The following is a 15,453-nucleotide window of genomic DNA, read 5'->3' as shown; positions in this document are numbered from 1 at the left end:
GCCAATCACCCTCTAGGGAATGAAGAATTAAATGCCATTGTCTTTCGTAATCTTGGTTCTGATTTTTCTGACATTATTGCTGCCTTGGCTACAAAACCTGATCCGATAACCTTTCTTGAACTCCATCGATTGCTCCTCAATCATGAGCTTCGAATGAAATCTGCTACGGTACCTATAGAGGCAAATATTACCACTTACACCCCTCCATCATCCACCCCTACTAATCAACCTCAATCGATTTCCAATTTCCAACCATCTACCACCCAAAACCCTCAATACCGCTGGCAAGGCAACCAGCGCAATTATGGAAGCTCAGGCAATCGATCTAAAAACAGAAAAGACCGATGCCAAATTTGTCAGAAATATAACCATACGGCTGCAAGATGTTATTTCAGGTCCTTGCAGTCTAACAACGGTGCACCTCAGCCTACTGCTAATATGGTTGGGATTCTTCCTTCTCCATCGTAGCAAGACTGGTTTCCGGATACTGCAGCTACTCACCATGTGACGCCTGACATCACAAACCTGCAGATCTCTATACCACATAACGGTAATGAATCTCTTCGTGTAGGTAATGGACCAGGTTTAGACATTGTTAATGTCGGTTCTACCACTCTCAAAACCCCTATTAACAAATCTTTCCATTTCTCAAATATCCTTCATGTCCCTGCCATTACACGTAATTTGCTTTCTGTCCATAATTTTACACGAGATAACAATTGCTTCTTTGAATTTCATCCATTTCACTTTGTTGTGAAGGATTTGCAGACCAAAACACCACTACTCCAAGGTTCGCTTAAGGATGGACTATATCGGCTGCCGGGTCTTTATACCACATCTCCATCTGCCAACACAATTTCACTTGATACTTCCGCCACTGTCACTACCTGGCACGCTCGAATGGGTCATCCCCAACAAAGCAAAGTTCGCTCTTTGATTCGTTCAAACAATTTGCCATGTTCTACATTTGATTTCAGCAAATGTGCTTCCTGTTTGTTAGGCAAATCTCATAAAACACCCTTACCCCCCACTCATAGTATTAGTAAAGCACCTCTCGATTTAATTTTTACTGATGTATGGGGACCGGCTCCAATTAATTCTGTTTCCGGTTATAAGTATTTTGTTCTATTTGTTGATGATTTTTCCAAATATACCTGGTACTATCCTATTCAAAATCGATCTATGGTTCCTTCCATTTTCAAAAAGTTCAAAATCATGGCTGAGAAACAATTTGAAAAATCCATCAAAGCCATCCAGTCTGATTGGGGTGGGGAATACAGAACCCTAAATAATTTTTTTATCAAACCATGGAATTCTCCATCGTGTAGCTTGTCCACACACTCACGAGCAGAACGGAGCAACTGAGCAAAAAATTCGCCATATTGTTGATACCGGCCTTACATTATTGGCACATGCATCTCTCCCACTTTAGTATTGGCCTTATGCTTTTGAAACTACAATTTACCTTATTAACAAATTACCTACACCACTCTTAAACAATATCTCACCTTTTCAAACACTTTTTCATCAAGAACCAAATTACAAGTTTTTAAAAATATTTGGTTGTGCTGTTTTCCCTTTATTAAGGCCATACAATTCACATAAGTTTTCACTCCGTTCTACTCAATGTGTATTCTTAGGATATAGTCCATTGCATGTTGGTTATCGTTGTTTAGATTACAAAACTAGACGTATGTATATTGCAAGACATGCTCATTTTATTGAAAATATTTTTCCATTCGCCACACTTGGTTCCCACCCTTGTAAAATACCCTCACCATCACATCCTTGGTTGACGATCTCCATAGCTGGTATGTCCTCCCAGGCAAACCATGGTGTTAATGGTAATATTCTACCTCCTACCCCACCCTCTACCACTTCTCCACCCACCTTTGAAGAACCATCACCGACATTATCAAATACTAATATTGCTTCAACATCTAACACGTTGGTTTCTAGTCCGTCTAATGCTGGTGCAGGTTCTAATGAGGCTCTTTCAGATGCCTCCTCACAACAAGCTGTTGTGATACCTCCACAACCGGTTTATCAAAAATCAAGAACCCATTCAATGCAGCTACGTAAAAACCCGAGGCCCAGCACTAAATATCCATTGCCAGATATGAACTTGATTGAAATAATCTCTAAGGAAGAGCCATGATGTTTCACCGAAGCTAATAAAGATGAAAAATGGAGGGATGCGATGCTTCAAGAATTCAATGCTTTGTTGCATAATGGAACATGGGTTTTTGTTCCACCGAATCCCAAAGCAAATGTCGTGGGCTCCAAATGGGTTTATAGAGTCAAGACACGTGCAGATGGTTCGATAGATCGATACAAAGCCCGCCTCGTGGCCAAGGGCTACAATCAGCAGGAAGGTATCGACTACACAGAAAAGTTTAGTCCCGTTGTTAAAGCAACCACCGTCCGTGCAGTTATTTCATTAGCTGTGACAAAGAATTGGAAACTCCGGCAGTTGGATGTTAGCAATGCATTTTTAAATGGTAACTTGACTGAAGAAGTCTACATGGCTCAGCCCCAGGGCTTCATTGATAAAGAAAGGCCAAACCATAGATGCAAGCTACAAAAATCCTTATACGGATTGAAACAAGCACCGCGAGCTTGGTTCCATCGGTTGAGCATCTTTTTAGAATCACTGGGATTTATTAGATCAAAAACCGATACTTCCCTCTTTATACTACATCGGCCCAATTTCTCCATTTACATGCTCATCAATGTTGATGACATTGTTAGTACAGGGTCCAACGCGGCATTTATTCAAGACACTATCAACTGCTTAAACAAGGAGTTCTCTATAAGGGACTTGGGCGAGCTTAATTATTTCCTGGGAATTGAGGTGATCAAACATCCATCAGGGCTCCTCCTGTCACAATAGAAGTATGTTATAGATCTCCTCCACCGAACCAGAATAGACGGTGTTAAACCGGTTCACACGCCCATGGCTACAAATACCAATTTAATTAATCAGGGTAAGCCACTTGAAGATGCTACTTTGTATAGGAGTACAGTAGGAGCTCTTTAGTATGTCACTCTAACTCGACCAGATATCTCTTATGCGGTAAACAAAATCTGCCAGTTCTTGAAAGAACCAACAGAAGACGACTGGAGTGCGGTAAAGCGGATCCTACGCTACTTAAAGGAAACCGTTTCGCATGGATTGTTCATCAGTTCCCACTCCACCACAGAACTCCACGCATACAGTGATGCAGACTGGGCCGGTTGTCCCACTGATAGGCGCTCAACAGGAGGTTATGGAATTTATATGGGTCAAAATCTAATTTCTTGGTCAGCCAAAAAGCAGCATACCATTGCACATTCCTCAACCGAATCTGAGTATCGGGCATTGGCAAACGCCACGGCAGAAGTGGTATGGTTGCAATCACTGTTACAAGAATTGGGCATCTCTCAATCAAAACCTCCTATCCTTTGGTGCGACAACCTAGGGGCAACGTATCTTACGGTTAATCCACTTTTTCATGCTAGAACAAAGCATATCGATGTAGACTTTCACTTCGTCCGCCATTTAGTGTCACAACGCAAACTTGAGGTTCGCTTCATATCCACACGTGACCAAATAGCGGATATCTTCACCAAGCCTCTTACAAGGTGTCGTCATGATATGCTCAGATCCAAGTTGAAGGTCATCCAGAAGACCACCTTCAACTTGCGGGGGCCTGTTAAGGATAACAATGCATGACTCGTTCAAATTCAAAATATTTTGAATTAGTTCATTCTTATCTCAATTAGTTATTACTATAGTTATTACTGTAACGGATGTAGTTATTACTCTAGTTACTTCTGTAACGGACTAATTCAAAATTCAAAATAGTTTGAATTAGTCCATTCTTATCTCATGTAATTGCTGTAACAGTTAGAAGAAAAACTCTATAAATACAAACGCTATCCTAGAGTTAAAGGATAAGCAAAACTCAAGCTCAAACTTCGAGTATAATTCTTACAGGTGGATCTACCGCGCTTCTCCTTTCCTCACCGCCGTGCACAATTGTCTTCAAACTTTAGGGCATCAAAGAGCTTCATGTGGTCGTGCTTTGCCGCAAGGTCGTAGGCGATCTTGCTGTACTTTTTGTGGACGTCTTTGTTGGCTCCTTTCTGCAGCAGGAGCTTCACTATGTTCTCGTCCCCATAGCTCGCTGCAGCAGTGTACAACACGGCGGCGGTCGTATTTTTTCTTTTTCTTGGTTCTGCACTTGCTTGAGAAAGACTGAAGTGGCATTTGGTGAGATTTTGGCGATGTGGCACCAGCACTTACCCGATCCATCTCCTGGGGTAAATGCTGAATAGGGTCTCGGGTAGGGGCGGGGCGGGTCAAGCACGACCCTGTACGTTTCAGGTCGGGTCGGGTTTTCTTGGTACCCGACCCAACCCGACCCGACCCGACCCATTGATAGCCCTGATCGCCTAGATAGAATTTCCTGCTATTCATGAAAAATATTAGGTTTAACCACGATTAACTAGAACAGAATACACATACCTGCCAAGGAAACCGCGAGAACTCAGCAAGGAGGCAAAGAAACCACTTTGTATAAGAACAAAAATCGTTTGAGCTACTGGGATTGAACTAGAACAGCACCGAAAAGACCTGCAAAAATAAAAAGGGAAACCAAGTGCACGATTTGGCCAGAAACTCAACGTTGTTGCAAATACGGTGGCGAGGCCGGCAGACTTCGGACCAGTCTAGGCGCAAGCGACGGGACAGTAGTGGACAGCAGCTAAGCAGCAGCGAATGGCAGCAAACAGCGAAACAGCAACAAACAGTGAACAGAAATGACGGACGGTAGCGAGCAGCAGCAGCAGGGACGCAGCAATAGCGAACAGCAGCAAACAACAACGAACAGCAGCGACGCAGCAACAAACAGTAACAAACAGCGACAAACAACAGCAATCAGCAGTGACGCAGCAGCAATGAGCAGCAAGAACGACGCTATCAGGCTAATGCGAGGCTCACTGGAACAAAGGAATTTGCTGCGAGTCACCGAAAAGAACACCTTTGTCTCTCACGTATTTTGATCTCTCTCTATTGCAAGCTCCCTTGGATCTTCCTCCTCTCCCCTTGTTCTTGACAGAAGGTGCCCTTTCATAGTGGCTCCAGACACCTCTCTTTCTTTGCAAATCTTTTAAGTTTCCCTTTTTTCTTCCCTTGATTCACGACATTCCACGATTTTGGCCAGCCCATTTGTGCATTCCAATCAGCTCCTTAGTACGATTTTATTGTTTTATTGATGTCTGTTTCACCGATTTTGCCTCTCAATTGCCGCACTTTCCTTTATCTTCAGCCGTGAACTTATCATTCATGGAAAAATATCCCACGAATTCCTCCGTTTAGCTGGCCGGAGAGAAGATCTCTCTGATTGATTTAGAGCAAGAAAATCCCCTTCCCAAAATGGCGCGAAGCTACTGCCTTCGTGACGGTCTTTATTCATTGCCAGAATAAGAGCATCCAAGGAAATTCGCTCTGTTTCTCCAATCACACTTTGCAAGATCCCTCGGCCAATCTCTATCCTCATCTCCAAATTTATTTTCCTTGAAAGCTTCACTGAGCGATCTTTAGAATCCAAGTATTCCTCAAAATCCCCAAATTTAGCCAGCTTAGCTTGATTGAAATCTTTGATCAAAGTTTCATTCAAATTTCCACAATTTTGGAATTCAATACGAGTACCCATAGCCGACTTGATGCAAATATGCATAATGCAAAGAAGTACAACAACTTGAAATCATGCGATATCAATATTTTGTTTAAGGGTTGACTTCAACATTATACATGCATAAAAAACTAATGACCCCAGAACAAAAGTTGAATTAATTTAAGGAACAACTCGACCTTTCTATACACTAACAAAATTGAATTTGTGCTGTCAATACTTATGGTGAAATCCCACAAAATTTGGCCTAAAAAGGCCCACAGAACAGTTATCGGGGAAAAAAAGCATCCAACACTCGAAAAGTAAATTAACATAGGTATTTAGACCAAAAAAAAATAATTAAACATAGGTATTATCATAGGCGAAGCAGATATTTTTAAGTGGAAGCGATTGTCCCCAGTCCCCACTACCCCATTCATAGCTCGAAGGATAAATAAAACGTGTGGTGGAAAGTGATGCAGAGATCGCTCTCTCTCTCTCTCTCTCCGCGTTTTCCTCTTCGAAGACTTTCATCAATTATTTTGTCAGTCTGGATGGTTTTTATACTTATGAAGGAAGGTCTATGCGGCGAAAGTCAACGGACCGCTGGTGACTTGCGGGGCAAATGCGGCGAAAGTCAACGGGCCGCTGGTGACTTGCGGGCAAATGCAGCGAAAGTCAACGAGCCGCTGGAGAGACGGATCTCTCTCCGTTGCTTATCACGTTGCTACGAGGATCGGACTGAGACTTCCCACGCCACCGGGTAGACTCAATTCGGCGATTCATCTCTCCATCATCCTTCCAGAATGAAGAGAAAGAGGGAGGGAGAAGAGACAACGATGGCAGCTCCGGCAAGCAGTAGCCGTGATGACGGATCGAGGAGGGGTTACGAGGTGTTTTTGAGTTTCAGAGGATCCGACACTCGCTTAACCATCGCTGATTGTCTCTACAATGACATGATCCGCGCAGGGATCCGTGCTTTCAAAGACAACGAAGAGCTCCGATTTGGCGAAGAGATCGAAGGCGGCCTCTTGCAAGCGATCAATGACTCTAGAATTTACATCCCGATTTTCTCCAAAGGCTATGCTTCAAGTAAGTGGTGCCTCCGTGAGCTAGCATGCATAATAGAGTTATCGAGAGACAACGATGAGAAAGTGATCTTCCCTATCTTCTACGACGTGGACGCGGATGATGTCAAGCTTAAGACCAAGTTATATCGGAAAGCCCTCCGAAAGCACAAGAGCGACTCAAGGAAGGATTTAGCAAAGAAGTGGAAGAAGGCTTTAAGGGAGGTTGCCAGAATTAAAGGAAGGAATCTTAAAGATCACGGGTATTGTAACTTCTCCGTTTACTTTATTTTCGTTTTTAAATTTTAAATTTCTTGTTCCTTAAAGAATAATTATTCGGTTTGCTGCTGTGCAATCTTTTGTAATGTATGGTTGGATTTGACGCAATGAGGGAGCCATAAATTTCGTGAAGAGGGCGAGGTTTCTTGCACAGATTGACTTTTCACTTTTAATACAAAGTTTTGATAACAATTAGTGTTAAGGTATATCAACTTAATTAATTAATCTACAATAGCAAAAAAACCAAGATATCCATGAAGATCTAAGACGTGATAAAATAGTATGACCATTAATGTGTGAAAAATAAAAAAAATTCAAGTTTCTTAACTTCAATTGCATTCCGTACATAAAGTTAAGGACTTCTGGTACAATTTTCTCGACCTCATGCCTATGATGTTTGCCTAAACAATTAGATTGAGTTTGATATTAGATCTTTTTTCCTTTTGTTATACTAATGAAAGCTGAGGAAAGATCGGCCCAAAATAGGAGAGCTCAGTAAGGAGCTTCTTTATGTGTTCCGAGCTATTAATGGTTATAGTTAGTTCAAACATGTTAGTGTATGATGTACTCTAGGGAGACGAAAAAGTGCGCAGGAAACTTACGGCCAAGAGGAAGAAATGATGGAGCTGACCCCCTTTGGGATTGACCCAGTGACGAGGACGTTCCCATACTTTTAGCTGAGGAACCGATCGTTGTGGATTCGGTTTTGGCCTTAAGGAGTTCATATGTTTTGGCCTTAAGTAGTTATAGTTATGGTTAGACGAATCTAGGAACCTCCAGAAAATGGATAAGTAATTTGACAATTCTAATTACCTTGAGATATGTAGCAACTCTCTACCCTAGTTTGTGGTGGTTTTTCTACAAACCCTAGTCGTTACTCTCTGCTTACCAACATCCTTCTTCATTAATACTTACTGTTTCTGTTCTGCTCACTATATCCGCCAACATCATTGCCAATGGAGGAAGAAGAACGGGTGGATCCGAGAATGGGGAAGGGCAGGCCCATTACCGACCATGCCCAACCCGTGCCGTGCAAATTTTAAAGTTATCAATTTTAAATTACCAATTTTAATTTGTGTTTCACCAACTTCTTTTTCAATTATTTTACCAACTTGTTTTAACTTACCGTCTTTTATTTGGGTCTTTTACTAAGTTTATTACATCATTTACCGATGTACAACTTTTGTACGACTTAACATATCGTTTACTTCACATTTCAAAATTACCAAGTCTTGTACCAAATTACTAACTCTAATATAAGTGTCGTATTAACTAATCTCTAAGTAAGTTACTAACTAGTCTAAGTTTTTTATTTTGTCAAAACTAACTATTTTAAGTTACTCATTCTTATTTGAGCCACTTATCATTATTTAAATTTGTTTCAAAATCACCAATCTTTATAATAATATTTGTTAATAATTCACCAACTTTTATTTGTAAGGTTACGTTATTAGGCTCCGAATTCTGTTATTAAATTACCAACCCTAATTTGAGTTACTTACCAATTTATGTCGATTAAAGTACCCAATAGTTTATTGTTATCAATAAAGAATTGGTAACGTCAAATTAGTTGTAACTTATTTGGAGATATGTTTGTTGGTAACTCAAATTAAGGTTGATATATATTCTAGAAAGTATTCCTCATCTTCGTGTACGTTAAGAAAAATGCTTTTGAGCTAGTATTCTTGTTCCTTCAAGGTAACTGCTTAGTGAGATTTTTTCTTTTGCCACCTTCAAACTCATCCCAAGTGCTTGAGGAGATAGATGATTAGGACCGGGTTTACCCAGGACTTGATATCTAGGCAAACCTCTAGAGGTCTCGCTATGTGTGACAAGAAGAAACCAACCACTGGAAAAAAAGTATAAAGTGAAATGGAGGAATAATTATCGAAGCAATTTTAAATTTATTGTATGGAAGCCAATTCACTCTTAAACATTTCAATTTTATTAATGTAGTTATAAACCTTTGTGTGAAATTTCAATATAATCATTTTGGCCAATTGTTGCGGGAAATTGTTAATGTGGTCTCCAGTAATCATTGGCCATCCTATGTGACACACTAACGTGAACAATTTTACTCAAAATGACGTCGTACGTAGATTGCCACATTAGTCATTTCTGAAAGAAATTGGTTAGAATGACTATATTATAATTTCATGTAAAGTTTTAGGACCACATTATTAAAATTGAAAATTTTAGGACTGAATTAGCATATATTGAATAGATTTGGGAATGATTTGGTAATTTTCCCCTGAAATGGAAGGGAAAGGAATGAAACCGAGGTGCACAACTTGTTGAAACCCAACTGCACGCGGCAATTATTAGGTGACAATATGTCGGAGCGACTTCTAGATGAAGCCTAATTAGACCCTCAGTCATGAAATAACCTTTTCCCGCCATTTACTAGAACAATGAACCTTGATAGTAGTAGCTTTCAATTGTGATGAAGGTCCCTCCTCCGCCTCCTCCCCTTGAAAGAATATGGTTTTCTGGTTTTTTGTTTTCAAATGGCTCACAGCTACATGATCACTTTTTCTGTGTTGGTTGCTTTAAAAGAAAATTACTTTGAACTTGATGATAACCTTCCAGTGCCACGTAATGCATGCGCGGTTTCCATATATTTGGTTTTTTAATTTGAGATGATTGCATCTTATGTATGTGGCAGCCTAGATGAACTTAAAAATCTCATGGTCAAAGAGGTTTCTAGTTTGTTATGGACAAGACGGACAGACGTGCATGATCATTTGGTGGGAATTAAGGGCCCAATGGATGACATTATGAAGAAGTTAGATCTTGGAGCTTTGGATGTACGGTTTATCGTGATTCATGGTATGGGTGGCATCGGAAAGACGACGCTAGCCGATGTTGTCTTCAGGAAAATCTCCCCTCAATTTCAAGGTCATTGCTGCTTTATTAAAGATGTTCGGACTCATGATATAATAAACTTACAAAAGAAATTGCTGTCCGATATTCTCAATCTGAGCTGCATAAACCTCTCCTTCATTGATGAAGGGGCTCACATGATCAAGACGAGGTTTCATGGCAAGAAAGTCCTCATTGTTCTTGATGACATCGACAATCGGGACCAAATCATGAGACTTGCAGGCGAGCCCAATTGGTTTGGTGGAGGAAGTAGAATCATCATAACAACAAGGAATATTGAATTCCTGGTAAAGGAAGGTGAGGATGACAATGTCCAAGCCTCTAGAAGCGGACAATTTTCATTCTATGATATGCCAGAGATGAATTCACACAATGCTCTTAAACTTTTCTGTGAGCGTGCCTTGGGATGTGCCGAGCCTCCGGCTGATTACATAGATATTTCAAATAAGTTAGTCAATGTGCTTGGACGACTTCCGTTGGCTCTTGATGTCGTAGGTTCCACACTCCGTGGAAAATGCCATAGAACATGGGAAGACGTCCTATGTAAGTTAAAGAAAGTGATGAATGAGGATGTCAAGAAGAAGTTGATGATAAGCTATGAGGCCTTGGACTCTTGTCAACAACAGATTTTTCTTGATATCGCATGTTTCTTCATTAACCAAGAGAAAATAACTGCAATTAAATATCGGGACGCAGTTTTTGGGTATCCCACCGAAATTGAAGTCAAGATCCTCACACGTATGTCACTGATAAAGATCAGGGACTACGATAAATTATGGATGCACGACCAACTTAGAGACCTCGGAAGGGATATCGTCCACCCGGAAAGTTGCAACACACTTCTAAGGGCCAGTAGATTATGGTCACCCAAGGACGCCTTCCATGTAGTGCAGAGAAAGAAGGTAATTTTTACCTCTAAATGTTTTTTGTTTATTCAATAGCAGCATTACCTTATAAATCTAACTTAGTACTCATTGGTTGCCATTTTGATCTTCCAGTTAACGGAGAACATAGTGGAGAACATAATAGCGCTTGATCTTCGCACGTTTGAACCTGGTGCGACATACAGATTTAAAAGTACGGAATTTACGAGGTTGGTCAACCTTAGGTTCCTTCAAATGAACTGTGGAAGCTTGGAAGGAGACTTTGAGGATCTTTTCTCCGAGTTAAGATGGCTCTCTTGGAGCAATTGCCCTATGGAATTCCGAGCTACCAATTTAGGAATGAAGAACCTAGCAGTTCTTGAGCTTTTTGGGAATAATATTACTGACGAGTGGGGAGGATGGTGTCAAATCATGGTATGATCTCACGACATAATTTTGCATTACATTTACTCTTCCTCTTTTCTGAGTCCTCTTTTCTGAGTTTCAACTCAATTGCTTTATAGGTAGCAAAACAGTTGAAGGTCCTAAAACTCGTGGATTGTTCGTCCCTTACAAAGACGCCCCCGTTCTCTACAATCTTGGAACTGGAGATATTGATTCTTATGAGATGCACCAAATTAAGTATGATTGACGAGTCCATCGGTAATCTACATCATCTTGATCAGCTAAAAATAGAATATACAGCTATTGAGTCACTACCAGAGTCCATTGGCGGTCTACAATCTTTAACAGAGCTAAGAATATATTCTCAGAAACTCTCAGTGTTGCCTCACTCGATTGGTAATTTAGTGAAGCTGAAGCATCTAATCTTAACATGCCATGAACTTCAAAAGCTTCCCGACTCTATTGGACAATTGGAGTCGCTGCTTGAGCTAAATATCAATAGGACAAGAATTAGAGAATTACCTTATTCCATTGGAAACCTAGAAAGGTTGAAATTTTTTATGATCGCAAGAGGGAAATTAGAAAAGGTACCAGCCTTGATTGGGAGGCTCCAATTATTGGTAAAGTTGGATCTAAGTGATTCAAAAATCAGGATTTTACCTGATTGTATTGGAAATCTCAAAAAGTTGAGGTACTAGATCTGAATGGTAGCCTTATAAGTGAACTTCCGAAAACCATAGGAATGTTGGAAAATTTGGAAGAGTTACATGCCCAATGTTATTATCTAGGAGGGGAAATTCCAAGTGAAATTGGGGCACTATCCTCGTTGAAAATTCTAAACTTATCCTTTGGCTGCTTTACTGAATTGCCTACAACCATCAATCAGCTTACAAATCTCCAAACACTTAATTTATGGAATTGTCATTCAATTCAATGGCTGCCGGAGCTTCCAAAGAGTGTGACGGTGTTACGCTTATCATCGAAGTCGCTGACCAATATCCCTGACTTCTCAAATTTAACCAATTTAGTTGAGCTTTCTATAATCGGAACATTAGTGCAAGAAGCCAAAATAGAGGGGCTCGGGAGATTATGTGCTCTGAGGCAATTGACCCTCTGCGTTGAAAAATTGGCCTTGCCTCCAACCGATTTCAGTTCCCTCTCTCAACTACAAAGCCTCTGGGTAAGATGTGCCGACTCCCGATCTCTTATCAGGCTTCCATCCAGCCTTCGAGAATTGGATTTAGAGGATGTCCAGTCACCGATTGATTGGTCACTCTTTTCCAACTTGGAGAATTTGTCTAGACTGGATATTGGAAGATATACGCTAGGAGAGATTCGATTTGAGGTTCTTGGAAAGCTACCGAAATTCAATGAATTGAGGATGTCCGACTGTCCATTGCTCGAGACGCTGACCATTCTGCCTGGTTTGAAGGAGATCCAGCATTTATCTTTGTCACAGTTGCCTCGGCTAACTAAGATTCAGGGTTTGGGAGAATTGAAATCATTGCGGACATTGGAGATTTGGGATTGCAATTCCATCAAAAGCTTAAACGAATTTGATTTGTCTAATTTACATAATCTGAAAAGTTTGGAGTTCTGTCGGTGTGAGTCACTAGAGAGCGTGTTGGGTGTGCCAAAATCTTGTGAACTCCACGTCCATGATTGCCTGATGTTCAACAGAGACGGATAAGGTATGTATCATATGATTGGCAAAGACAGTCGATGAAAGTAAGTCCCTAGGATTAGTGAGGCAGCTTAAGTAGACGGTCCTTCTTCTTTCTTTCAATATGTTGGAGATGAAACTTAAATGTTGCTGCGTCCTGTTTTGTGAGTTTTCCTTTAGCTAACCTTTCATCTTTGTTCTGGAACCACCTATTTTATTCGTTCATCCTGTTATAATGTCGGGTTTGACATGCTTCACAGCACCTAACTTGCTTAGTAAAAAACGGATAAAATGGAAGGGAACTTTTAGATAGTAAGCACACTAAAGATGCTAACAAATGCTAGGTTTTGTTGCAAGTTAGAGGCGGTTGAGAGTACTTGTCTCACCTTATGGAGTGTTTTTTTAATTTCACTCAAGAACAACCATGATTTGCGAGGAGTGAAATAAAGGAATCAATGCCTGGTTTGCGGAAGAGTGAATTGTTGATAACTGTTATGCAGTATAAGTGATTTAGTTAGTGGTGCTTTTCTAGTCACTTCTGAACTGAAGTTGAGAAGCCTCAAGTCTTGAGTCACGGTGTGATTTGTGAAGTATCTTTCTCCATTGTAGTATTTAGCCATTTATGCGTGAAATTTGCGCTAGGAGACAATTGTTATTGGAGTAAACTTGTCGATATGGTCAAGCCACCATGTCGTTGAAGGCTAGGTTCAGTTGCATTGAATTGTGCATTGTGCAATTTCTGGTGCTAGGAAAGAGCAACTTTGTGCCGGATAGGAAAATGTGGAAGAGAAGTTCTTTGACATGAGTTGAAGGGGTTGTTAGAAAAAGGAGTTGTTCCTCATACTCAACATGTGCCAGGATCCTATTATTGTTTTATGAGTGTCTTTCCTGATCGACTATACGGACGAGCAATACTAATATATGTAGTATGTTCCCATGTGTCTGTTTTCCATTAAGTGCTTTACTTTTCGTGTAACGTCAAAGTCATCTTTTGACGGTAAGCTATCAAAACCTCTTTTTGCAGATTGACAATCTAGTGAAGGAAGCTTATGCTCAGGCTCTGCAGAATATTCAATGAGATGATGGGACTACCTGAGATTGTGGGGCTTAACTACCTACCATTGTTTCCTGATGCATTCTTGTGAGTGAGCGAGACTTTGCATGGATTTTGTTCAAGAAAGCTTGTATAACTGCATTGGTTGTGTCTGAGCTGTAGCTTTTGTTTATTCTTTCTGGTGACTCATTACACCTTTCCTCATCTCTCTCTATCTCTCTAAGCTAAAATGTGGTTTTTGTTGACTTGTTAAACAAACCATTTTAATCTTCATGTCTGTCATTCTTACATTTGCTGATGAAATGTTTTTGCTCAAGCTCCTCTAAGGCATGGTCAAATGTTCATTTACATGGACGTCTGGGCTTTGGCAAGACAAACATTGCTAGTTCTGCAGCAGTAGCTTGTTCTCTTGGATCCATATCAGTAGAAGGGCTGAGTTGTTGAATAAGTATATTGGTATTTCTGAGCAAGCTGTAGGAGGCTTCTTTTCAACTTCACTGATGTTGATTAAATTCCATTGTGCAATCCTGTATTAAACTTTGTTATTTTTAGATATTTCACAATTTTGTGCTTTCTTCTGTTGCATTTGTATGCATTTAATGGAGGTCCCTTCATGTATGCTAGCAGTTGAAATAGGATAACTAGCAGTAGCAATGAGGATCCTCCCGCTGCAGCCAAGGTGTTCTAATTAAATTATTGTCAACAACAGCAATGAGGATCCTCCCATAACCATTGAAGTGGCCAAATTAAAACGGTTGATGAGTTTCCTCATGCATGAATGAGAGGATCCTCTATGACCTTTTGATTAAGAGAGAGATTAAGATGTAAAATATTTGAAGCTTTTCTCTACTAGAAATTTGAAATTGGTGATGAAATGTCTACTGGATTTTCTATTATGCACATTGATGGCATTGATTTTGTCAGCAAAATGGAGAGATTTTGAATATTTGAGGCTAACGGCAATTAGAAAAATACCGGTTTGGATATATTCTCGAAGGTAGCAGCTGCAACACCTTGCCTTCTCTTTTTCAATGAATTTGGTTCCATTGCTCCAAAGAGGGGGCATGATAATATGGGGTCACTGACCACGTCGTCAATCAAGTTAGTTTCTTGCATTCAATAGCACTTATAAGGTGGTCATGTGAAATCTATCTAATGGTATGACTCGCTACTGGTATGTTATTCTTTGGTGCAGTTTTTTTACTGAATTCGATGGTGTATCAGTTTTAACCGGTGTGTTTGTGTTTGCGGAAACAAGGTAATAATTTCGTTTTAAATGAGAACAAAAAGTACTCTCTTCCAATAGCACACTAATTTTCAATTGCTATTGGAAATTGCACGGCCCTTATGAATTATTCGACAAACATTTTCTACGTCTACGAAGCATGTAGTATGGATACTATGTAATAACCATCAAGGCAGACTATAAAATGCTAGACATGACTTTTCCTTGATCTAGAACTGTTTAACGTAGGATACACAGTGTCGCGACCTAAAATTTCTCTCAGGCTAATGGATTATTAAGACTAAGCTTAACTCGGGCCCTCCCAAGCCCTACCAATTCGCAACTTAGGGTTTAAGT

The 15,453-nt window shown here is 40.3% G+C and overlaps 1 pseudogene; it reads left to right on the top strand.

Annotated features, from left to right (window-relative positions):
• The first annotated feature begins 6,306 nt into the window (after positions 1 to 6,306).
• LOC115693755 (disease resistance protein RPV1-like) lies at positions 6,307 to 14,449 on the top strand (annotated as a pseudogene).
• The last annotated feature ends 1,004 nt before the right edge of the window (positions 14,450 to 15,453 follow it).

Source organism: Syzygium oleosum, unplaced genomic scaffold (assembly GCF_021117445.2).
Source record: "Syzygium oleosum isolate NSW1041296 unplaced genomic scaffold, Sole_v2.1 Sole_v2.40, whole genome shotgun sequence".
NCBI classification, from domain to species: Eukaryota; Viridiplantae; Streptophyta; class Magnoliopsida; order Myrtales; family Myrtaceae; genus Syzygium; species Syzygium oleosum.
This window is presented reverse-complemented; position numbering and strand designations above follow the sequence as displayed.